Here is a 25,239-nt window from a genome sequence, read left to right as displayed (position 1 = left end):
AACACACACACACACACACACACACACACACACACACAGAGACTAGGTATTTATATCTTTGTGGGGAATCTCCATTAATTTCTTTAGGCAAAACCCTAATCCCAACAATGACAACCTTAACCCCTACCCAGCCCCTACCCTAACCTTAACCACAAATAACCAAACAAAATACGAGACTTTTGGTTGTTTTAGTTTTTTGATTGCAGTCACAGATTTTTTTTAAACTGGGTGGGAAAAAGTTCCCCACAAGGTCAAAATTTAGTACCCATAATGTAATATATACATTATACACACACAGAAAAATTTTATATGCGCATTTATTTTTATGTGGATTTTTTTTCACAGCAGTTTGCGTGTGTGGATATTGGATGTCCTTCCTCTGTTGTTCTGAGTGTATCATGAATGATTTTATGTTTTGTGTACTTTACAGCCCCAGAGCTTAGAATGCAGAACAGTTATTTCAAATACTCACATCTTCACAGTGGAAATCGCTTGAATTGACATCCAGCATGTTTGCTTCTCATGAGCTAGTTTTCCAGCTTGCCTCATTACTGTTCAATTGCCTTGTTGGGGAACAGACACAATGCATTCTAGGATATGTAACAGCAGCACTAGAAATTCCCATGTTTCAGGTTTCTCTGGGAAGTTCCCTTAGCTGACAGACACATCCCTTTAGAGCTTCACCGCTTAATTACCATTGAAATGATTCTGGAGGCAAGAGAGAATCAGACCCAGTACTAGCTAGATGCACCTAATAAAGTAGCCACTAAGGATATTTTGAACCTTTATGTAGTGTAGTTTCACGGGGTCTTCCAAGAAACTTTGTAAATTGACAAAATTCCATCGTTATCATATAATCTAAATGGGGTTTCCCCTGAAAAAAGAAACATTAAGCCCTCTTTCAGCCCTTAGTTGTTAGATACTTGATTGTATCTGAGATAGGCGGAACCTCGGAATACAAAAAATATTTTGGTAAAAAACATCAGTGGACAAAGTTGTGCTCAAAGTGCTGTGTAGTACTGAAGGAGAGAGCTTAGATACAATTAAGGTTAGTCTGGACCAAAAATAGGGGCGTGACAAAGGAAGAACAATGACACAAACGTCTGATAAGTATACAGTGCGGCACAAGCATGGCTGCAAGCTTAAGCAAGGGCTTAAGCAAATCCCAAGTCGGACATACTGTGCTGTGTCAGCAAGCATGTTTGCATAGGGTAATATCCCTTCTGGAAGCTTTTGTCTTTGATAAAGCCTTGTCTGTCTCTGAAGACACTGACATCTGAAACTGAATGCTACGCTGTTGTTTGTCTGTCGTGATGACATCACTCAAGGCATCTTACACGGGGTTGAGGTCATGGCCACACCTACTCAATGAGCCAGTGATGGGTGACTGATTATTAAGCACATGCATGTGAATACACAGTGTCATGAATGAAAAATGACTGATCTGGTAACAATATTCCACGCAGCCTATCTCTCTGACCTCATATGCATTCAATGCTGGATTCTCATCTCCCAGTGGATTATAGACCATATATAAGTTATAAATGTGCACCTCTGTATCATGCTCTGCATATTAGTTTTAAATGTTGTGGACTTTGTTTTTATTGGGAAAGATATATTTCTGATTGTTAGAATTGCATAACATTATAGAATTTTCAGGACATAAATCTATAGTGTGAGAATCTCAAGATTCTATCCATCCATCCATCCATCCATCCATTTTCCAACTACTTTTCTAGTACAGGGTCACTCCAGGAAGCACAAAGTATAGGTCAGTTGAACATTCTGGATGGGATGCCGGTCCAGTGTAGGACAAACTTACAGCATGTTCCTGTTAGCCTGGGCAAAGACTCAGCATAATACCAGAGCGCAGAACCCCCCACCTAAGATATGCCACCACCTCCGCTTATCTTCATGCTCTTCCACTCTCAAGCTGCTCATTTTCTCAAATTAAATTTGAATATTTCCCTTCTGATAGAGCTGGGAGGAATGGGGGGCTTTCAGAGCGGTCTCATTTAACTTGGGTCACATAAATGTAAATGCTATTTCTGACGAGGCATCTGCAAAATGTTTGGAGTGCTCTCATTTGCCTAGCTGCAAGTCAGTGTGTTATTTGAGTTTTGCTCTTAAAGTTTGTTGTCTATGATCAGTGTATCACACAGATTATACGATGTTACTTGAATGATATGCAAAGACTGTGAAAGAGGAGTTTGCAGATGGGCCTTTAGCTGGGCGGTAACTGCAGCTGACCGTGAATCTGCTGCCAAATGCCAAACTGATAATTATTCCAGTATATCTCTGGACATGGTGAACCCACAAGGGGACACACTGTTACTCTATATTTGTATTGTTGTGTCTGTACAGCAATTACTACAGATAAATCATTTATAATGTTTTCTACAATGGCTTTGAAGGGTGAGTCCGGAGGTCATTTATAATCAATCGTCCATCAGTACATTTTCTCATCCGGTGCTGGGTCATAGAGAGTCTGGACTCTGTCCAAAGATAGACAGGGAACAGGATGCCAGTTCATCTCAGTGCAGAAAACAACACTTTATGGACAGTTTCGAAGACACCAAGTCACCTTCAACTGCATGATTGACTGTGGGAGGGAACTGGAGTACCTGAACTAAATCTATCAGGCCACAATTAAATAAATTCCACAGCTGGAGCCCATCGCTGAACCCTTGACCCCGAAGGCGTGTGGCCACCGTGTTACCAGTGAGCCGCCACTCAGCTGCTTGGTTCACGCCACCTTTCCCTTATTGCCAGAGCCTGTTTGTATTGCTGTGTGTGCTGTTTGCTTTGTTAGTAACTGCCAACAGCAGCCACTTTGCTGTCGGTACAGATTGCCTGAATAGTAAAGTGTTGACATGAGCAGCACTTGCGTTTCCCAATTCTTGACATCTACCCATGACATAAGTGAAGTGTAAAATATACCATGGTCTTCTAAGAAATCCCAGCATCACACGCTTCTCTTTCCCAGTACCTGTGGTCATTTCCCATATTCTAATAGTATCCATCAACTCTTGAATCTAGAAGCAAAGCTAAGACCTTCCAGAAGAAAGGACCAAATGCAGTGAGGTCGCAGTTTTTCTCACTATCATGAGTACATGGTCTGTGCGACTGTGTGGTGGTGACATATTATTTTGAAATATCTGTGACCCTGTGCTGCGTAATGATTGAAAGATGGTTGGATGCATGTTGTTTCTGTTTTGCCCGCTAAGTGGAAGCACACAGGTAATATGATTGATGAGAAGCAAAAGTTCTGCGTCTGGTGCGACTGCTTCTGTGTGTGAATAACGGGGACAAACTGACCTTGTGTAAGGGAGACCATCCGTACCCTTGGGCTCACCTTGCAGGGCTATTGCCTGTCATCCAGCCATTTGCTGTGGGTCAGCTCCTGCATCCTGAAGAGAGCAGCCAGGGCACCAAAAGCTCATGCTTCCCCCGAAGACCCATTGACACGGCTGTCTGTTACCACTGCCAAAGGCAAAAGTCTTTCTGCACTGTCAGTAATCAATGTGCTTTTACAAAAGCCCTCTGTGATGCATTCAGCCAGCAGCCAGTCCAGTGCATGCTGGGAGTTTTGAGAGTTTCTGTTATAACCAATAAACACACACACGCACACACACCCACACAAACACACACAGGTTTGTAATTATATCTTTATGGAGACTCTCCATTCTTTTCTCTGGGGAAAACTCTAATCCCAGCATGACAACCTTAACCCCTACCGAGTCCTGACCTTAACCAAAAGTAACCAAACAAAATGCTTTTGGCATGTATATTTTTTGATTGCATTCACAGATCTTTGGGGGAACCTGAGAAAGGTCCCCACAAAGTTAAAATAACAGGTTTTTATTACATTGTGGCAGACATTTGGTCCCTATGATGTACTGTAATATAAACATAATGCACACACACACACACGTTTGTATTTGTATTCATATCTTTGTGGGTGCTTCCCATTAATTTCTATGGGCATAACCCATACTCCCAACTAGACACCCCTAACCCCTACCCAGCCCTAACCTTAGCCATAAGACCATAAGACCAAACAAAAAGTCATTTGGTACATTTTTAGTGTTTTTGATTGCATTCACAGATTTTTATAAAGTTGAGTTCCCCCTTGTAGTGACTGAAAAAATGGTCCCCACAAGCTAAAAATAACAGGTTTTATTACATTGTGGAGAAATCTTGTCTGAAACTCAGGGATGACTCGGTAGTACGGTGAGGTCAGGGTTCATGCCCTTCTGCCCACATGTTATTAATTTATAACTAGAGAAAGTAAACTCATTCTGCATGTGAGAGGCAGTGTCTGCAAGGTGCGGCCTGGCCTTTGTGGGTCAGCGATTTGGCCCATTTAAGTCAGAGAGCTAGAGGACAGGTTTCGGTTGGCCTGCGCATCACATTCCAAGGGTGTTCATAAAATTGCCCTGTTCTATACTCCATTTTCTTCCCATTCCATTCCATCTGAAGATCGCTTGTTTCCCAACAGACATAGGTTTTTTTTTTTATACTGTATATAAAATTAGGTCAGAGAATTACAGCAGGTTGCCTTCCTAGTACATCCAAAAAGCCTGAGCTCAGGCCGAAGTGCGTCTGGATCCCGTGGTAAGCAACAATGGCTTGAATAAACATCTCGATTGAAAACATTTTTCATTCATGTTTCAAAAAAGGATGAATTTTATTGCAGACCGAGCCCAGGTCACATATACAAACCGCACTGCTGTTCACTCCTTTGAACATTTGATGGTAGCCGCCCTCTTAATGCCTCTGGCTCGTGATCCACGTCCTCTATCTCCCGGTTGCTCTTGCTCATAGCCAAATTAAACCTAATTAGCTAATCTGAGCTGCTCTCTATGCTGTGACCATCAGATTGATTTCAATCGCGGTTGGAAATATAATTAAAAAACAAGCCTCCCATTCGAGTCCCTCCTATTGAGGGACTCGAATCTGAGATAGTTTCATTAACTCTGATTACTGAGCCTGATAGTACAGATAGCATGATATCCTAATGTCCTACGGTAGGGCATGCTTCAGCTGCACTGCAGCAATGGAGGCAAGCCCGTATAATGTGAGAAACTGAGGATGATGTGTAGCATCCCTTGTGACGTTTTCAGAATACAGTATGTTCTGCTTAAACCAAAGAAAGAAGTTTGGCTTTTTTCACATAATTACCATTATCAAAATCACCAAATCACCAACAGTAACAGATTGCACATAAAAAAATCCAAAGTAGATTTGTTATCATTCAGCTTTTATGTACTGAAAAGCATAAATTGAAATGCTTTTTCTGCAGAAAAATAATTCCTAATTTATTAATAACATCTGTTATCCAGTATAGGGTTATGCTGAGACCAGAGCCCATCTCAGGCTGTTTAAGACAAGGACAACTGAATATGTGCACACAATGTTTAAAAAATGTGCAATTTGTGAGGCTTGCTTGCATGAATCTTGTCTTGCGTTTAAGTTTGAAATTGTGTATGTTATAGGAACTCATAACATCTTTCTTGCCGTTTCAATTTTTGGTAACACTTTACCTAAATAAGTCATTATAATGCATTATAGATACCTTAATAATGCATTATAATGTATTCATAAAGTATTATGAACACTCTATAAAAATTATAATTATAGCTATGTTTATTATGCCTTATGAATGCTCTATGAAGCTCTCAGGTAAAATGCACTTTAGATACCTTCATAATGCAGTACAAAGCATCCTTAATACTTATACTGACCATTATAATGCATTATGAAGGTAGCGATAGTGCATTATGATGACTACTTTAATGACTGCATTTTTTTTATAGCCAGTGGAACGATGAATGAATTGCTTGCGCAGACTGAGGTTAAAATGAGCAGCTGCCTCCCCCCCATAGCTGTCAAGTCTCCCGTTTTGGCCGGGAAACTACCGTATTTTACCCCTCTTTCCCGCCGTCCTCCCGTATTAGTATTTTCCCGTAAATCTCCCGTATTATAATATCATTAAAAAAAAAATTCCTCTGCCTCTCCAAACTGAACTGCCAGTAGCCTCACGAGAACTGCCACCTGCAGTAGTCTGCAGGTCATTTACAACATTAACCAGGTCATAAATGCGGAGGTTATAATGGCAATGCTGTGTGCCAAAAACAACGTTACTATCGCCTTCTGTGACGACTTCAACAAGGATACAAAGTCTGCAACAAATCTGTATAATAAGTCATTAGTGAATGCCAGAGATCCACATGAGTGAACATGAGAAATTAAAAGAAAATGAGTAATGAAAATAAAATGTTAATGACAAGTGGTTATTTTAGATTTCTTGTACACCTGTCTTAAAATGTAAGGGATACTGGAGCTTGGTTGGGGTGGTGGGAAAATTTCCCTTATTTTCAAATCCAAAACTTGGCAGGTATGATCCCCCCTGCTGTTTGTGGTCACCTGACCGTCACCGAAAGACAGGGATTAGGGCAGGGCAGATGCAATGAGAAAAATTCCATGGCACTGGATTAACACGGCCGTCTTCCTCCCTCTGTTAGTTCTTCAGCCCTCTAGGTCCAGCCACCCCCACAGAGAAACTTGTTTTGGGGGGGTGTTTGGAGAGCAGTGGGAGCGCCTGATTGGCTGAAAGGCTGGGAGCTCCCTGATTCTCATCATTTCCAAAGCGGTGTGTGAGTATGAGTCTTACACTTACAGTCAGAGCAGAGGCCAGACTTTCTGTGCTGCAGCCACTGTCTCCTGATCCGCTGCACGTTCGAAATCTGCAGCCTTTCGCTCTGGGGGGATCTTTACACTGGCCATTCGGCACGCTGCAGCCCAAAGAGACTCTCTCTCTCCGAGGAGCAGAGTAAGTTGTTGTTTGTCTCTCCCCCTGCTCCCCCCTCGCCGCCCTCCCCTTCGTCCTCTTCCTCCTCTCGCTGATTGCAGGCTGGTCGGCGCTGTCTGCAGCGGACGCCTCCGGGTTTCGTGGGTGAGGCGTGCGACGATCTTGTCTAAGTTGGCAGCGTCTCCGGTGGAGATCCGCCATCTGCATGTGTGCGTGGATCTGTCAGTGTGTGCGTGCAGGTGTGCATATGCGTGGTATGGCGTAAGGCGTGGGGGGGGTTAGGGAGGGGGACATAACAGGAACCGGGTTGGGGTTTATGGCGAAACTCCCTCCTCTCCGACTTTAGCAGCAAAGTTGCTGTCAAGTAAAACTATCCTGACGGGCCGTACCCAGAACGTCCCTGTGACTTTCAGACTGAGACTGTGGCACTATTAATAGAAAAGCTCTCTCTGTACTGCAGTGGCACCTCAGGGCTCTGAGCGGTGTCTTTAAGGAGGAGAGGGACAGCAGGACCTGATTCTGCTCCTGTCATCCCTCAGCCTAGGCGACGAAGAACCAGAGTGCCACCTCCAAACTATTCTAAACACGAGTCGAATTCTGTAGCCACGGACAGGCGTGTCTCTTTAGTGAGATAGCGATGTCGCAGCCGGCACGAAGTGTTAAGACGGGAGTCTAGGTCATTTGATTACTATCAAAGTTTAGAGATGTTGCAGAAAAGTGCCAATGCAGAATTTGGGAATGAATATTTCTTTGCTTATTTCATCAAAGAGCAAAAACTACCGGGACACTTCTATCAGAAGCTAGAATTGATGCAATACTTAATACAGTTGAGCAACATGTATTATGTTCTAATTTGGTTGGAACTTCTCAAACTAGAGATAAACCAGTAAAATCCTGAAGAGAGAGCTGCCTGCAGTTTTAAAATGATCTGGTAACAAACTTTGAGATATTGTGCTGGAAAGTTAGTAATGGTATTAAATGTTTACCTTGGTTGGTGTTTCAAATGCAAAAGTTGGTCTTTTGCTTATAAGACACTGAATGAGTCACCTTTTTGTTATTAACAAATATCTGGTCTTGTGGGGTGTTGGGCATGCTCTGACATGGAGGAGCTGCTGCTGAATGACCCCTTCCCAGAGTTGAAGGATCTATGCCAAAGCAAATATTTAGTCATACAAAACAGTAAATACAGTAAGCTGCTTAACTTAAAATGTGTTTAGTTACCAGGGAAACCATAACACTTACTGCTACAATTACTTTCAGTCACAAAGTCAATTACTATTTAATATTTCAAGTCTTTTCTGGATTTTTCTGGTTCTGCAGAACCTTGCAGGTTCTCGTTCTCCTGCTGTAGCATCTGGTCACTTTAGAGCCACTGACCTCTGACCTAGTTTGAACAGTCATGTGCTGGTGCAGGTTGAGTGCCATCCTAACATCCAGCTGGGTTTCAGCTATTGGTAGCATAACCGTGGTGTGGCTGGCTGTTGGACCCAACACCTCAAAAAAGAAGACATTTGAGATGGAGGGGGCCGGCCCTTGCTCTCCATCCCTCTTCTACTGACAAGACCTGCTCTGAGTGTGAAGGGAGATAGCGTGAGATGTTCTAGTACAAGGCCCAGAAGTGTTTTATACCCTTAGGTATGAAATGAACTGTATTCTCTCACTGAATCACAGTGTTTCCATAAGACAGTGTCATGGGTAATACCCTACATCTACTTTGTGCACTTTGAGCATCAGAAAATGCCTAGAGTAACATATTCATTTGCACTTGTGCTTTGTGTCAACATGCTAGCAGCATATGGCTTTTACGGCTTAAACAGTCTATTCGTTTCTATAATACTAGTCCAACTGGCTAAAAGCATTCAATATATGTCATTAGCACCTGGCATTAAAGGTGCTCACAAATTATCATTTAAGGAGTGCAAACGCATGTCCTGGCCAACATTATGCAAATCATCAATCACAGCTAACACAGCTGGAAAGTTGATGTGTCAGGGTTCAATTGACTGTCTATGGGAGCAAAATCACCCAAATCCACATGCAAACATGCAAACTGCAGACACGCAACCCTCCAACCCTACAGTGCAAACCAGCAAGCCACAGCACCACCCCGGGAGCAGAAACTGTAAAAAGTAAAGCACCATTTTTAAGGATGATGAAAGAAATTTCTTAACTAAAAAGCAGTCATGTAATCCACATAAGAGCAATCAACTAAATAAGATGAACCGTTTGATGAACAAGCTTTTCCGTTTAAATGAAGAGCCCTAAAATACAAAGTGAACAGCAAGGTCGGAGCTGGGGGCCTCATTACGCGGATACACAGGGAGTTGCAGTTCTAATTAAATCATATTGATGCTGGAGCCAGTTTTTTTTTTCTAAGCAATTAACTACTTGTTTAACCAGTGCATTTTGTACGGAGCTAATCTTAGAGATTTAGCAGTGGTATAAAGTTTGCTAGTCCTACCTCTGCTGCATCTTGCAACCTGAACTAATATTTGGGTTTGTGTAGTTGCAAGGGACTAAATTATCTTTCTGTCCCAGGACTATAAGAATATTTCTTAGAAGCTAGCACTATAGATTTATTAGTAGATAATTCATATTTCTTTGGCAATTACTTTAATATGTCACTAGGGGGTAACATGTAAGGACAGATGATGCAAAACAAACAAATAAGTGTTATTTTAAAAATTGCAGATGTTCCAAAGCAGTAACTTTTAGTATCCATTGCTAGAGGTCAATGAGCATTTAAAAATCTGCCCTCATTATGTAGATAAGACATTATTTCCTCCGGCCATTCAGATAATTATAAAGAATAAATCTTCATGCTCATTCTGTTATTGAGTGTAATTCATTCTTTTATCTTGTTGCTGCTGTTCTTATTCTTTTTATTGTTGTTGTTGTTGTAGGTCATGGGATTATAGTCAGGGATTGACATAACTGGTATGCAAGTATGCATTCACCTTTAAAAGTGATACATGCAGCAATCGATTGTTGTAACAGCGTGAATGCGTACGTATTTTATGTGCATTTGCGCCGATATGACAAGAAATTATCGTGCATTTTAACCTTTATATGGTAATTTGTACTTCATTTGCGGTATAGAGTATTGCTTTTAAAGGTGAATGCGTACTTGCGTACCAGTTATGTCAATCCCTGTTTATAGTGCTCATTGATACATCAAGTAAGATCTGGGCTACAGTGGATCCTGTTTCGATCCAGGCTGTGCCACATTATCCGTATGTGGCCAACAGTTCCGGATAATGGGCAGTCGGTGAGCACTCCCTGGGGCATGTCGTATGAACTAGTTCTTTCTCCTGTCCTTGCTCTGCTGAAGAGCCACATGCTGTCTACAGGCCTGTGGGCGGAATGAGAGAGCAGTTCTCCTCTCCACAAAAGCCTGGGTCCTGTAGAGTCATGGTCATCTCGGGAAGGTTATGCTAATCTGAACCCCCCTCCCTGCAGGAAGGGGGAGGTGTACAGGCATAGTCATTACAGGTTGGGAGAAGAATTATTTTTAAAAAATGCAAGGAAGAAGCTTATCCTATACTTGTCCTAAGAGCTTAATCTTAAAATTGGTCTAGGTGCCTTGTTCAAATTAGCCATAACGTGACCTGATCCCATCAGATCCTAATTTCCGGGGTCTAGGCAGGTTCAGGTTGGTTGCAAAAATTCTGTCTTGGCCACAGTTCCCAAAAAGTTCAGCTGCAGCAGCACTTTTAATTCCCAGTGGAAATTTGATGTCTCCGGAATTCCCTCACCTAGAATGACATATCCATGTCCTAGATAAAAAACTGACAAGGACAAATGGGTAGATGGCTTAATGTTGTGGTCTCACGACGTGACTTCCAGTGAGATTTAAAGAGCGCAGTGCAGCTGAAAATTGCCATTGGAGTCCGCCTTCTGTCACAAACAAAAACATACGACAGCAATGATGTCATCACAGATAACTTGGTTCCATGGACATTAATTACTGCGATGAAGAAAGGATACATAATTATCAGTTAATGTAACCGTCTCTCTGGAGAAAAGGAACTCTTGACGTCCAATTAAATGTAGTGATATTGAACTATGTGTATGAAATCTACAGGCGTGCTATTTTCGGGTCTCCCTTACTTTTTGATACACAAAAGGTATTCTGTAAAGCTGATCCTAAACAGGTATATGTAAGACATCACCTCCATCCAGCGCATCCCTACTTCCACTTCATATTCCCTGAAATGGGCTCCAATCTCCTAGGCAGGAGTTGCATGACACTGGCCTTTCAGCTTTAATATTAGCCTATATTTTATTTATGTTTCAATTTGTAACTTTTTTTTAAGTAATAAAATGTTTCAATTTATTACTTTATTACTCAAATTACTTTTTTTGATCCCCTACTTTAAAACACAAAGAATTAGATAGCCTGTTATTGAACAGCACGTTTACACTAAACCAAAAAACAAAATATTGTATTAATTCAAATAATTCAGTTAATACAATTCATTTAGCAGGGGACTGTGGTTTTCTGTGCTTGTCTCTGATTTTCAGCGAATGTGAAAAGGAATTTTAACTACAATCAATACATCAATATTAGGACCAGTGTAACTTCTTCATTGTATGACCTGATGTGTCAAACCTTTTAAACTGACCTGTCTTTAAGGTTCTAAGGCCCAATATTCATATGTAACCTTGATAATAATGTTTATGCCTGCATTTATTTAAACAACATTTTAAAATGAAATGGAATATTAGTCATATTTTTGAAGAAGTTTTAAAAAGTTTATTACCTTGACTCTACATGTGAAAACCTAAAGGCCCTCTTCCTTCCTTAACTACCCAGCAGAATTTCACTGGGGAAAATCACACAGTGACGCAAACACTGAGCGTAGTTTAATGGTCATACTTTTGAGCTTTTGAAAAGAATGGGATGTTTCTGTTTTAATACTAATTCCATGACAGGAGATTGATTTTTCAAGGTCAGAAGGGATAAACACGAAGATTATATTCTTTCTCATTACACTGTATCATTCTAAGAATGTGAAAACATTCCACGTTCACAATAGGAGACTCTATTACGTATCTAAACAAAACATAAAAAACCTATTTTTGGAAGGAAATGATCCCAGGCGTCTGTTTGACATTCTGTCTCTGGAAGTTAATCATGTTTAGATTAGTGTGGGGACCAGAGTGTGGCTCTCACCAGTCCGCTGTTCTGCTGCTGTAAACACTCAGTGACACTCCCGGCAAATAAACAATGGATACCTTTGGGCAAGATAAAAAACAAACTGGATAGCAGTATGGGCCTGGGCAGTGGAACAGGTCACTGCAACATTCTGAATGACAGAGGCTGAAAGCTCTTGCCGTCCTAAGTAATAAAATAATAACAACGATAATAGTTCATCAAGTATATGACCACCGTTGGCGTACTGGCGTCATTTCACTTAAAAGAAGAATAGTAATATCTCTTTTAAATTTTAGAAATTTTTATATGGTTTACTGTCACTTACTGTTGTGTGACATTATGATGAAGTTCTCTAGGTGTCATTTTCAGACAAGAAGCGATCCATTCGCTGCAGCTTTGGATACAAATTGCACTTATGTCCGCGTAAGATTTATTTGATATGCGATTACTGTGTGACTGCTAAAAATACACTGCCCGGCCAAAAAAAAAAAGTCACCATTTGAATTTTTCGTTGGGCCACCTTTAGCTATGATTATGGCGCACATTTGTCATGGCATTGTTTCCACAGGCTTATGCAACATCTCACCCTTTATTTTCATCCAGATTTGCATTCATTTCTCACCGAGATCCTGTATTGACTGTAGTGAGTTGAACCACTCCATAAAGCCTCCTTTATCACACCCCAAAGACCTTCAGTGAAGTTAAGGTCACAACTCTGTAATGGCCAAGTCATATGTGAAAATGATTCCTCGTGCTCCCTGAACCACTCACAATTCAAACCCAATGAATCTTGGCATTCTTGTCCTGGAATATGCCCATGCCAACAGGGGAGGAAAAAATCCATTGATGATGGATGGAGGCCAGTAGATTCAGGTACTCAGCTGACTTCACTTTATTGCTGCATAACGTTGCTGGGCTGTAATAATGATCCAGTCATTCGGTCTTAAGTATTTACTGATATAAATTCAAATGACGACAATTTTTTTTGGCCAGGCAGTATATCTACTGCTGCACTATAAGGCTCTAATGAAATCTCAACAGGGCAACGGGCTAAAATAAACAGTACACCTAAATGTGACTGAGAGATGCGCTGGCATGTGTTGCCTGCTGTAATGTATGTATAACACATTAGCGTTGGCAAATTGTGAGAACTGGGGCTGCTGCATAGGCAGGAAGCGATGAGGGGGGTGTTGCAGCCTTTAAAAACCTGACACCTTACACAGGCTGGGTGCCCCCTTTGCTCTGAGACGCAGGGATAACTCTGAAAGAGAGACCAGGAGCAAGGAAATGACTGGGAAAACTGCATGGAGTGAGGCCTAGTTATGATGGATTGTATAGAGACCATATCAGAGAGATTTCAGTGGTGATAGGGCCACTCTGTTTAGCAGATGGTGGTGCACAATATTTGTCCGTAATTTAAAAAGCATGTCCGTGTAACACCTACATTATGATTTGTAGCAAGATTATGGATGTTGATAGGAAAATGGAAATGTACCACAGGTCTGCATTAAAAGCAGTACAAATTATATACACTCACCTAAAGGATTATTAGGAACACCATACTAATACGGTGTTTGACCCCCTTTCGCCTTCAGAACTGCCTTAATTCTACGTGGCATTGATTCAACAAGGTGCTGAAAGCATTCTTTAGAAATGTTGGCCCATATTGATAGGATAGCATCTTGCAGTTGATGGAGATTTGTGGGATGCACATCCAGGGCAGGAAGCTCCACCACATCCCAAAGATGCTCTATTGGGTTGAGATCTGGTGACTGTGGGGGCCATTTTAGTACAGTGAACTCATTGTCATGTTCAAGAAACCAATTTGAAATGATTCGAGCTTTGTGACATGGTGCATTATCCTGCTGGAAGTAGCCATCAGAGGATGGGTACATGGTGGTTATAAAGGGATGGACATGGTCAGAAACAATGCTCAGGTAGGCCGTGGCATTTAAACGATGCCCAATTGGCACTAAGGGGCCTAAAGTGTGCCAAGAAAACATCCCCCACACCATTACACCACCACCACCAGCCTGCACAGTGGTAACAAGGCATGATGGATCCATGTTCTCATTCTGTTTACGTCAAATTCTGACTCTACCATTTGAATGTCTCAACAGAAATCGAGACTCATCAGACCAGGCAACATTTTTCCAGTCTTCAACTGTCCAATTTTGGTGAGCTCGTGCAAATTGTAGCCTCTTTTTCCTATTTGTAGTGGAGATGAGTGGTACCCGGTGGGGTCTTCTGCTGTTGTAGCCCATCCGCCTCAAGGTTGTGCGTGTTGTGGCTTCACAAATGCTTTGCTGCATACCTCGGTTGTAACGAGTGGTTATTTCAGTCAAAGTTGCTCTTCTATCAGCTTGAATCAGTCGGCCCATTCTCCTCTGACCTCTAGCATCAACAAGGCATTTTCGCCCACAGGACTGCCACATACTGGATGTTTTTCTTTGTAAACCCTAGAAATGGTTGTGCGTGAAAATCCCAGTAACTGAGCAGATTGTGAAATACTCAGACCGGCCCGTCTGGCACCAACAACCATGCCACACTCAAAATTGCTTAAATCACCTTTCTTTCCCATTCTGACATTCAGTTTGGAGTTCAGGAGATTGTCTTGACCAGGACCACACCCCTAAATGCATTGAAGCAACTGCCATGTGATTGGTTGATTAGATAATTGCATTAATGAGAAATTGAACAGGTGTTCCTAATAATCCTTTAGGTGAGTGTATATATATATATATATTGATAAAGTACCAGGCAGTAGAAGGTCTAAAAAGGAGGATGGACCAATGGGTGAGCTGGGTGGTGGAGAAGTCCAGTGACCCCTGCTGGGTGGTATGTGAAGTAGGCTCCTCTCCCATGCTAGTGGATCACATGATGCCATCAGAGCTTTAACACACACTGATGACATTTTTCAAACAAGATGGGAGGCAGTTAAGTTTAAAGATGAAATGATCCCAAAAGTTTGTGACTCGTCTTAGCACCCTAACTGACAAGTATTGCCGTGCAGTTACAGAAAGCTATGTATGATTCTGGCCTACCACCTACTCCCAGTGCAAAGCAGAAACATGAAGCTCGAGGGAGAAGACACACAGATGATGAATGGCATCGTTCAGACAGTGTGAAGAAACAAACGATTGTGGTGAGACTAGAGGTGATATATTAAGGTTTGTAGACCTAGGAAACACCTCAGTTACACTGACACTGTTAAGGTAGTGGAGGCTGAATTTGAAATCACAGAGTGTCCCCAATTTCCTGGGGAAGTTTTCCAGCATATTTCAGGAGAAGGGACACAGTCATCCTCCTCTTTGTTAAGAAAAAACAAGTGCAAAATGTTCTGCAAGCATTACCTTAGCTGAGTTGAGGAATTAAGCAAATGTTGCTCACAGGATATAATGGTTCTATGATTTAAGCTGACTTAAATTAAGCAAGCAAGATTTTTTTTGATTTGCTGCATTCAAGCAGAGCAGGCAAGAGTACAATTAACTCTCATAACTATGTGAGGAGACCTGAAAATGAGCAGGTTATTACAGCAGACGAACCAGAGGCACTGTGGAAGGAATCAAGACGCACATTACATGCCTGTAATTTTAGCAGCTTACGTGTGCAGAATGAGAAGAATGAGTGACAGGAAAAGCTCAGGTAAAAGCAAGTATTCCAAGTACAGTGCTGTGAATTTTTTTTTGCCAACCTGGAGGGCTGGAGAGCTAAGGACAAGAGGAGCTGATAAGAGTAAATAAGAAATGAGAATGGCGCCAGCTGGGACAGCTCACAGAACAGTGTTACTTGGGGACAGGGAATGGAATCACAGGTTTATTGTGGCTTTCCGTTTTTAAGGTGTACAGGGACAGGGATGAGGTCAACACAAACCAGAGAGAAGACACAATAAACACGCAGCTGCTGGTGAGAATTAAAAATAAGATGTAGCCATGCGAATCACAGAACAAATGAAGAGTAATGGGAGTAAGGACAGATGTCAGGGCCTGGGCAGGTTCACTGCAGGAGAAACACCAAAAGAGTACATGGATTTACACTGATAAACTTAATGCGAAGATAGAAGCATTTCAGCCTTCCAAAGGACATTAAATGGAAGGTTTAGTTATCATACTGAGACCACTGTCGTTTTTGATTTTCAAGTGTTTGTTACGTCAAGTCCAGTGGGTTTCATTGTCATACCATCCATATACAGGTGTACCATGGCATAAGATAATGTTTCCCCAGAACCATGATGCAACATACAGAGAGCAAGAGCCAGAAGGTGCAAAAACGCAGGACCGCACAAGACAAGGAGGTTGGACTTAAGTCAATATTCTCATAGTGCCTGACTGTGTAATCAATGGTAATAAATAATGTAGCAGCAGACAGCAGTATAATAAATGGAACAGTCGGGAAAGTAAACCAGTGATAAACAAAAAAAAAAAAGAGCCAAGCCATTGAGGGAGGGGTTAGGGTATTTTTAGGCTGCTCAGGTATGGGGGCCAGCAAGGTGTGTCCTGACAGCCTCGGGGAAGAAGCTGCAGCGGAACCTGGCAGGACTGCTTTAGATGGTCTGGTACCTCCTGCCAGATGGTGTCTGTGGGAATGGTGGGAGGGGTCCTCCTCAGTGCTGGAGGCTCGGCAGGTGCAGCGTTTGTGGAAATTGTCTTTAATGGAGGGTATGAAGCCCTGATGATTTTTCTCGCTGCAGGGACTTGCGGTCTGAGACTTTGCTATTCCAAAACCAGACAGCGATGCAGTTGGACAGAACACGCTTTATGGCACCCTGTATAATGTGGAGAGACTACAGGAAGTGGACATGCTTCTGTGTCTGTTTGGTGTTGAGAGTCCAGGTGTGGTTTTTCGCCAGGAGCACCCAGAGAAATTAAGAGCTCTTGACTCTCTCTACCTCATATCCGTTAATGTGCAGTGAGAAGTGGACAACATGGGCCTTTCTGAAGTCAACAATCCTGCCTTTGACTCTTTTCACATTAAGAGAGAACTTTTGGCACTCGCATCACTCTGCGAGCAACTTCACCTCCAGTCTGTGTGCTGACTCGTCACTTTTGCTGATGAGAGCCGCCACATCCATATCATCAGCAAAATGCTGATGCTGCTTGAGCTGTACAATGCAGGACAATCGTGAGTCACCAGGGTGAACAGAACTGGGCTGAGCACGCTGCCCTTGTTGGTGACGGTGCTGGAAAGGTTTTCCCGAGGTCTCCAGGATCCAGTGCAACCTCCCTCTTAGTTTCTGGGGGACGCTGCTGTTGAACGTTGAACTGAAGCCAATGACCAGAATTCCAGAGAGGGCCTGGTGAAAAGCTGAGCATTCTCAGTAGGCCATTTGGTATGGTAGGTGAGCTGGATGGAGTCGTGTGAGACTAGGAGTCCAGCTATGATGTGCCCCATGACTAGCCTCTCAAAGCATTTCACAATGACACATGTTGGCACTGGAACGGTGTTGGTGGCCTTGCGGATGACCTCCTGGCCCAGAGAAATGTTGAAGATGTCTTGGTCCCACCTCTTCTAGTTGCTTGGGCCCACCTCCTCTTCAATCTGATTGGTAATCTCTGTGAACCAATCATTTTCCCATCTGCCCTCAGAACATTTTTTGTGTAAGTAAAACTCTCATGAGCATTTTCACAGCAAAGGGGGGGTAGTCTTCATCAAGCAATATATAGAAGTCATTCAGAGCATCTGTGAGAGTGGTCTCACTGCCACAGGCCTGTGGTGTGGTCTTGTAATCTGTGATGGTCTGGATGGCCCTACCACAAATGCTACGAGACTGTCTCTGTGACAGTTGTACGTCAGTATGTGCCGCTGCCTGCCCTGCTGCTACAGGCAGGTGTAAAGAGAACAATAAATAACAATAACACCATAGTGACAACATGGTAAACAACAGACATTTAATACAATCCCATAGCATGTCCAACATCTTGTAACAGAAGGTGAGACAAAGTGATGAGTGACAACAGAAGCAGTAGCTTATGTAACAGTTAAAGAGTAGCAGAATTTTTAAAGAAGTATTCAAATTCAATGTAACTCAGTGCCTCTTGAGATTCAAATAAAAACTATCCCTGAATCGTGATGTCCTGCTGTGTGTGGTCTTGCCAGAGGAGAGGAAGTAGAAAAGTACTGGTGCTGGAAGAGTAGAGTTCTTCAAGATTCAATCTGCTTTTTGGAGGTAGCATGAGGTGTACATATCCTAAGCTGCTGGGAGCAGAGCAAGAGGGCCAGAGATGCTCTATGCTGCTTTCATGACTCCCTGCGGTGTTTCGTGGTCTTGTGCTGTACCAGGGATGCAATCCGGCCTGTGAGTGTGCCCACTGAAAGGCAGCAGTGAGGGCAAATTTAAGGACCTTAAAGCTGCTGCCCATCTCTACAGCTTTCCTCCAAATTAAATGCGAGTGTGACCTGCCTCCTGCTTCCTGAAGGTGATGACTAGCCCCTTAGTGTATGTGACATTCAGGGAGAACTAGTTGTCCTGACACCCTTCTGCTGGGAGCCTCACCTCCTCCCTGTCATCCGTTTAATTATTGTTGGTGCTGTCAGCAAAAAATGGATAATAGAGCCGTATCTGGCCGCACACTTGTGGGACTACAGGGAGTACGGCGGGGGCCTCGGGACATTGCCCGGTGCTGGTGGTGAGGACCAGGCTGCAAGAGGGTTTCCTGCTGACATGCACGTGGGAGTCTGCCAGTGAAGAAGTTTAGGATCCATTTGCATAGGCTGGCTCTGGGTCCCACTTCCAGGAGCTTGGTGGTCAGTTGGGAAGGGATGTCAGTGTTAAATGCCAAGTTATAATTCATTACAGGACAGTATCTAGTATCTAAGTGGGCTAGAGTGGATTGCAGTGCAAGAGATATGGTTTTTTTTACAGGATTTTAAAGTGTGAATTTGAATAAACAGTTGGTAACACTTAAAGCAGTCATGTAAATGCATTATAGATACCCTCATAATGCACTATAATGCATTCGTAAAATACTATAAACATGGCTATAAATATTTCATGGCATGTATATATTATAAAAAGTCATAACACATTATAGCCATGTTTATTATTCATTAAGAATACTTTATGAAGCTGTATAGATACCTTTATAATGCATTATAATGGTCAGTATAATGCAATATGAACGTACTTAGGAGCGTATTATAGATGTATTATAGATGAGAGATTCATAATTCATAATGAACATGGCTATAATGTGTTATGTCTTTTTATAAATATTTATAGCCATGTTTATAACACTTTATCAATGCATTATAGGGTATTATGAGGGTATCTATAATGCATTTATATAACTGCTTTAAGTAAAGTGTTACCAAATACAAATGTGCAGAAGATTTTATTTGTGATGCAATTTGACGTTGAATGCATTAAAAATGCACAATGCCGAATTAAATATTCATATGGAGTAGCTTTTCAGTAAGACTTCAATGCTTGTCTGCATCACGTATGGAAGAGCTGCTTCAGCATCTGATAAAGTTGAAAAAGGCTAGATGTCTACCCACATTGCATCTGACACATATGATGTCACAATTTCTGGAACACTTGAAGAACACAATGGACATCTGCTGAAGAATCTTGATTAGAAAAGAGATGAAGGGGCTGAACCAGATGGTAGTCAAGTGCCTGTTCTACCAGTTAAGTTTTACATGGAATGTAGACTTAGAAATGCACCTTCAAAAGTATGCAGAAAATGTGGCCAGGGTTTGCAGTACTCATACATGCAACAAATTAGTTGCACTTGCATTAAGCGTGTAAGATGCACATAAAGCACAACCAGTATAACTATGCACAGCCACAGGAAAGTCGAATTGTGATGCACAAATATATCCACAAGGGGGAGAAGCTGTGTGCTTCAGCTGTTGTACAAAAACTGCTAACAAGAAGCAACTGCCAAGCTTCTGGCACTACTGTAACCTAGATTCTGTTTCTGTTTATGTGACACCTTCACAATCTAAGACAGGGCAGGGAGGCTGGACTATAAGAAAAAGTGACTGGAAGAAGTGCCTCAAGAAGAACGTCACAAAAGTATTAACACCTTAGTAGCGGGCAAAGCCACATTGTAATTTATGTATTTTAGGGTATGTGCCAACCCATTTTGCAGGGCACAGTTTTCAAATAGTTCCACAATTTCACAGTGGGATTAGGGCAAGGACTGAGAGACTTTCACTATTTTTTTTTTTTGGTTGTCCTGCTTTTTTCTAAGAACTTTTTGAACAATTTATCTTGCAGAAACATCCACAACGCAAGGTACTGCCACCACCATGGATGTCGCAAGACCCCTTTTACTGGGGCACGTGCCCCAATATTTATGTGCTGTGCTCCAGTAAAATCTCACATTCAGATCATATGGGTGATGGGGGATGGGGGGCCTGTGCCCCAGTAGAGCTTTATGTCTAACAACACCCCTGGCCACCACCATTCTCCATGGTACAAGTTATTTAAGGTGCAAGCAGTGTTAAGTTTGCACTACACTTTGAGCACTTTGAATTTCAGCCAAAAATCTCTATTTTCGTCTCATCTAGGTTGCTGCTGTGTTTTCAGCAGGTGTGCTAACAAACAATGCTTTTTCCAGTAATGGCTTCTTTCTTGCCAGCCTCTGGTGCAGACCAATCTCAGAGCTCTTCATATTGTTTACAGCAGTACATTTAATCTGCTCTCACTGACTGAACTGTGTAGCTCTCTCCACATAATCACTGCCCTCTCTTTAGCTTCCCTCATGAGTATCCATCTTGTGTGAGCATTCAGTTTTGAAGGACGGGCTTTTTTAGACAGTTTATACTGACTGATTACTGATATCCTGCTGTGCTCTTTTAATGTAATTTGTACATGTATCGTTTTCTCAGAGCTATATGCAATGTCTTCTCACCACATTTATTTCGCATTCAGTGTCTGCCCACTGATCAGTAAACAAAGTAAGATTTTTATCCCGAAGATAGGGGAACAGTGATGCACATATATAGGCCAAAAGAAAACCCCAAAAATTTTGTCCTTGTTAGGCAAAATATCTCCTATATATATCTTCTATAAATTTCGGGCTATCAGAGCTCAGGGGTCAATGCTGATTGTGCGTGTGCATGTAGATCCTGCTGCAGCAACACCCTGACTTAAGAGGTCTCACTTGTATCTCTCTCTCAAACCACAGAGGGGAGCAGTTGAGGGCTGTGGAGGGGCATAAATGAGCAAGGTAATGAGAAAAGGAAGTAGAAAATATGGTTTGTAAGGTGGTCTGGGTGTAATGGGGTTGCTTTGTCCCCAATGGAGATAACTAGATTAGGGCTGAAGAAAGGAATGTTTCCTGTAAAGTTTTCTTTGGTGAATGCAATAGAATTTACAGCTCTTTTGTTTGAATGTGACACTGAGAAGAACTGTGTTGGAATCAGTGTCTGAGGCCTGTCATTGGTATCCTCCCTCTGCACTGCTGAGGTGCTAACTAGCATATGGTTTGCGGAATTTCTTCTGGGCCTCCCTGCACTGCTCTGGATTTGTTTAAGTGTGTGCAATCTCAGCATGTAATCCAATGTGCTTTCTGTGTTTTTTCTATTGATTAATACTCTTGGGACTTATCTTAATATTGTGTTGGCTTACTAAGCTATGTAACTGTGCTTTGCTGCTTCTTTTCTGTAATATTGCATTACTACGTAAATAAATAAATCCTTTATCCAGTGATCAATTAGCATCCGACTCAAAAATCCCCCTTATTTGTCCTGTAGCTACACCTTGGTCCTTAGATCAAGGTTGTTGTTACACTGTGATGGGACCCATCAAAGTTGCCTCACGCACTGTGACAGGTTCCAGATTCATCGTGACGCTGTACTGGATTTGAAAGATGGCTGGATGTATTTGTAGATTAGATGTTTTTGGTTGCGTGCAAATTCTATTAAACTGGTGTCATGTCCATCTAAAAAGGGGCAACTGTCAGTGTGCCACTATGAAACAGCCAGGGACAGACAGATTTTGCAGACCAAACTCAAAAGGTTGGCAGTTTGGAAGATTGGTACATGGGAAAATTATCTGTCATCTTGTCATTGGATGTGTTGCCCAAAAACACTGCAAACATTGTTAAGAACAGGATGCTGTGCCTTCTTCTCCCTACCCCCTTTCTCTAGGGGAAGGAGGCCAAAGAGGCCAGTGATTTAAATCGTTCACCTACAACAGTGTTGCCCACCCCAATCCTTGGGGAGTCCCAGAAAATCCATATTTTGCTCCCCCCCCCAGGTCCTGGAGCAAAAACATGAACTATCTGGGGGTCCCCGAAGGTAGGGAGCTCCCTACCAGACAGTCCACATTTTTGCTCCAGGAATTGAACGATTTAAAACACTGGCCTCTTCGGCCTCGTTCCCCTTTTCCTTCTCTTCACCCTAATAAAGGACAAACAGGTTTGATTGGATACTGGGACAGCCTCCTACTGCAGTAAACAACTTAATCACTGCCAGCGTTAATCATTTGGAACACTTCACCCTTTTTCTTTTCACCCCGTCAGTCCGAGCGATATCCATCCTGGTGGGATTTCAGTTTTAATGAAATGACTCTCACTGACTGTGAGTGGAGGCTGACAGAGCGACATATGCGCGGCACAGATTTGCATGTTGTGTTGTGCTGTGCCCGCTGCTGCCTAAGACACCCGCCTTAGTAATTTACAGTGACAGTGGGATGGAAGCACCATGGGGCAGCGTGCCACAAAGGTATGTACAGAATGACGTGTGAAAAGCAAATGCTAGAACATCCTTCTTCTGGATAAGAGGAACCAGCGGAAAAGGGCCCAGAGACACTCAGACAGTTTGCAATGATTGGCGGCAATATCATTTATCTGGTGGGGGAGATATTTTTAAAAAGATTTAACTGCTAGTTGCCATTACCGCAGCTACCTTTTAAAAATCGTTTTATTTCATGATTCATTCATCTGCCTCAAATATATTATTACAATCTTTATGACTGTCATTCTGCAGGTCAGTTATTTACTTGACTGGTGAATACATCTCGATTTTGAGCTACTTTGCTCTGCTGGCTTCTGACAATATAGGCATATGTCACTTTGGCACAAGCACTGCGGTTTCTGCTTAATGTGAGTTTTCCCATTACCCAAAGTCCCTATCTCAATTCTGCTTTCATAAATGAATAGTTTTGTTATGGCTTTCTCTATTGCTCATGCTTGACTGCTTTGATGAGTTTATAGATACCTATGTAGCATAACAAATCTATATAATTGCATTATATAGTCAAATGATGCCCTTTTATGGCAAACTAGTAGGAGTGTCTCATAACAAGGAATGTTCTGGAAAGCAGTGTAGTATCTTTTAGAAAAACGGGAGCAAAAATGCATTAAGCAAATTAGAAAATTGTCTCTGGTTTCTAGGCAGAACTGATTGTTATTGCCTGAGATTTGTATATAATGGCTGACAGTTTTGTTTTAGGATGCCACATGCAGCTTGCCTGAAGAAATCCTGCGGGTGGAAGTTAATTAAATTTTACCTTTCAGCGTTTTAGCGCACACCTTTCATGAAGCAAGGGATTGTGGGATTGTTTGCTGAGAATAATAACTCACTCCTGCAGACACCTGGGATTTGTTTTGGTATCTTTTTTTTTAATGGATGTATGGGAAACAGAGTGAAACAAATTCGGAAGGCAACGCTTTCTGGAATTTGTACATGTTTTGAGACATAAATTTGGATGGAACGGAAATAAAGTTAAACACTTATACTGTAGATGGTTGCTGCTAATAATGCAGATAAAGTAGCTAAAGTAAGATTTATTTTAGTGTAATGAATTTTCAGCCATCCTATTCTTGGAAAATACCATTTAAGGCTGTATTTGTGTAAGTACTGGTCTATGTCCTATCTGAGGGTGGTCTGTCTAATCCGAGGAATATTAAAATGGCACAGTAAGTAATCCAAGGGTAGGCTGCTTTCTGCCAGTATACGAATAGCAGCACATTTGTTGTCATAGCTGTTCTGAGTTTTCTGGCCTGGAGTGTTTTTTCAGGCCCAGTATTGAGAGCCCTGCTTGCGTGGAAGACCGAGGGGAGTGACCCAGCCACAGCCTTTACAGTGGGCCATGCAATGTCGCAGAGACCCCCAGGGCAAAAATAAGCTGCTGTACGCTTCGGCTTATTGGGCTGCAGCTGTATGTTTGCCCTTGCTGACCCTCCTTTGGAGTTGCATCACGTAGGATCATTGGTTCTTGTGCCCACAGATTTATCGTCGTTTACTACAAGTTGTCCCACTTTATTATTAGATGGGCTCATCTTACAATCATCCATGTGATTAACAGGACCAAAGGACACTCTCCCTCTTAAATCAGATTCATTTTCAACGATCAGATTCTACCTTATCCCTGTAAATTACAGCGAGTAACGGACGCTACAGCGAAGGTATGACGATCATCTAATTAAATGTCATTTAATTAAATGTGATGAATCTCTTTTTTAATCATCCTTCCTTTCACGTTGCATGAATCATTAAATCAGTTTACTTAACTTAAATCAATGACCAAGTTTTCATTTTAACATGGAATAATGAAATTAAAATGTAAACAAAAGATGAAAAACTACTGTATCATACATTAAATAAATACATTTAAAATGAGCCATTTGCCATTAATATAAAACTGGGTGCAGCTACAAAGGGAATCTGGCTAAATCAGATTTCAGTGTAGAGAAGCAGATGGTTAGCAGGTTCTGTCTGACTGCGCATGTTTTTCTAACTGCGCTCAATAGGCTCCTTGCTGTCACTCATGATGCACTATTGTGAGCAGTCGCATGATGCCCCCAGGGCAAAATGGAGACGGACGCTGCCCTCCAGCCCCCTCCCTCTCCCAGTGTACAGTGCTGGGTGAAGATGACACTCATGATGTCCCTGGAGGTGCCATCACTGCCAAAATGCCATGTGCTGGGTATTAATCCCCAGCTGATTACCACTACAACCTTTCCAGTACAATGAATGCCAGCATTTACCAGCTGTCGGCTAAGGACTCTAGGTCCATGCAGTTGAAGTAAACCATAATTTCATTTAAGGAATTACTGAGAGAAAATGTAATGTCCATGACTGCCTTGTGACTCTGCTGTAAAAAAATAATTTTCCCCTGCAAACCTGCGTTTTGAAGGGGATTAGAACTTAAATGCTACTAGACCTACTGGTAACTTTTTCCCTATGTCATGAAATCCTTATTAGCAGGATAAGCCTACTGCCGTTCCTGTAAATCTATTATATACAGACTGATGACTCAAGAACCTTCCGGTCATGGTCCCTCTGAATTATAACTCTCTCCCTGACCTGC

General features: G+C 42.1%; 1 protein-coding gene across 1 annotated transcript in view; it reads left to right on the top strand.

The window, feature by feature from the left end:
- Nucleotides 1–6,682: 6,682 nt before the first annotated feature.
- pde4d (phosphodiesterase 4D, cAMP-specific) overlaps nt 6,683–25,239 on the top strand; it is a 293,242-nt gene continuing 274,685 nt past the window's right edge. Inside the window, exon 1 of the mRNA XM_072708295.1 lies at nt 6,683–6,835. The gene's annotated coding sequence lies outside the window, so the exon portion shown is untranslated. The remainder of the gene's footprint in view (nt 6,836–25,239) is intronic.

Source organism: Paramormyrops kingsleyae, chromosome 2, assembly GCF_048594095.1.
Source record: "Paramormyrops kingsleyae isolate MSU_618 chromosome 2, PKINGS_0.4, whole genome shotgun sequence".
NCBI classification, from domain to species: Eukaryota; Metazoa; Chordata; class Actinopteri; order Osteoglossiformes; family Mormyridae; genus Paramormyrops; species Paramormyrops kingsleyae.
This window is presented reverse-complemented; position numbering and strand designations above follow the sequence as displayed.